At 43.0% G+C, this 1826-nt stretch overlaps 1 pseudogene; it reads right to left on the reverse strand.

The window, feature by feature from the left end:
- Positions 1-610: 610 nt before the first annotated feature.
- LOC130680183 (olfactory receptor 2T33-like) lies at positions 611-1517 on the reverse strand (annotated as a pseudogene).
- Between the last annotated feature and the right edge of the window lie 309 nt (positions 1518-1826).

Genomic DNA, 1826 nt, shown 5'->3' on the forward strand with positions numbered 1-1826 from the left:
TGTATTATGCTCAGTGAAATAAGCCAGGCAGAAAGAGAAATACTATTATTTCACTTATTTGTGGAACACAAATCAAAGCAGAACAGAATGAACAAAACAGCAGGAGACTCATAGACACTGAGAAGTGTCTAGTGGTCACTGCAGGGGAGGGGTTAGGTGGGTGGGAGACACAGGGGGAGGGGATGAAGTGGTGCAGAACCTCAGTGTGACATCAGCTCATCACGGGGACGGTGGCGCGGCATGGGGAACACAGCTGGTGATTGTGTAATGTCCTTCTTTGCTGACAAATACTCATTACACTAGTTGTGGTGAGCATTTAATAATGTAGATAACTCTCAGATCCACTATACTGCATACTTGAGACCAATATCAGAGTATATCAACTACACCACAATAAAATAGTTAACAAAAGACACACGAACACAAAACAAAAGAAATTGTATCTCTCAATACAGTATGGACTCAATTCTTAACTTCCTATTATACCAATCAACAAACTTAACCTTCTCTTTACATATCACTAAAGGAGAGATAAATTACAATAGTTTAAAATGTTAGTGACTTCATGAACTTAGATTAATTTGACACTGTGTAAGCTTGAATAGTGAGTTTACATTTGCTGAGGTTTTAAGTTTGCACGTTTCTCCAGCCACCTTTTCAAGGCTCCTTCAACCTCACTGTTCCTCAGACTGTAGACAAGGGGTTCAGCACAGGGGTGAAGATAGCATAAAATGCTGACAACCTTGTCATGCTTTGCTCTAACTGTAGGATTTGGGTCTCATGTAGATAAATAGAGCAGCTCCAAAAAACAGTCCCATCAGAGCCAAATGTGAGGAGCAGGTGGCAAAAGCCTTTTTGCAGGCTTCTGCAGAACGCATCTGGACAACAGCAGCCAGAATGGACCAAGAGCATTAACACACAGCAGGTGTACATGGCGTACTCAAAGACAGATGTCAGCACAAGCCAAACGCACGAGAGTGGGTGCCTCCCAGAAGAAATGGTCAATCTCATGAGCTCTGCTAAATGGGAAGCTCAGGGTGGCAGCAGCCTGCATGAGCCCATCAGCTGCCCCCAGACACCAGGACCCCCAGAACATTCTCAGGCATAATCGCCAGCTCATGAGGATGGAGTATCTCAGGGGGTGGGAAATAGGCACATAGCTGTCATAGGACATGGCTACTAAGAGAAAACTCTCTCTCCATCACCCAGTGTGAGGGAGACAAAGATCTGTAGCCCACAGTCAGTGAGGGAGATGGACTTCCTGTCAGTCAAATAGTCAGCAGCCATCTTGGGCACAGTAGTGCAGACGAGCATCATGTCTATGAGGGAGGCTGGCTCAGCAGGAGGTACATGGGTGTGTGCAGCCAGGGGTCCTGGTGAATCAGGAGAAGCATGAGAGCTTTGCCTGTGAAAGAAGCAATGGCTATTATCAGCACCACTGTGAAGAGGAAAAGGTGGCATCTTGTGTATTTAAAGAGTCCTAGAAAAATGAAATCTGATGTGATGTTTCTCTTCATGATTTATATTTGTGTGACCCTGCAAATGGAAAATTAGAGAACAAAGAGTTTTTCATCATCTAAAAACCTTGGTTTGACATCATGACTTCTGGGAAATACTGTGTATAATATCCAAGGTCCAGATTCAAACCGTACCTTCCACTTAGGATGGGTTGGAATCACTGCATAGGGGCTATAGCCAATACTATTACAATTTCTTTGTATGTTGACATATCATAACTATATTTACCATGGTGAGCATTTAATAATGTATATAACTGTTAAATCACTGTGTTGTATGTGTGAAACCAGATATAGATTAACTATATC

The sequence above is a fragment of the Manis pentadactyla genome, chromosome 13 (genome assembly GCF_030020395.1).
Source record: "Manis pentadactyla isolate mManPen7 chromosome 13, mManPen7.hap1, whole genome shotgun sequence".
NCBI classification, from domain to species: domain Eukaryota; kingdom Metazoa; phylum Chordata; class Mammalia; order Pholidota; family Manidae; genus Manis; species Manis pentadactyla.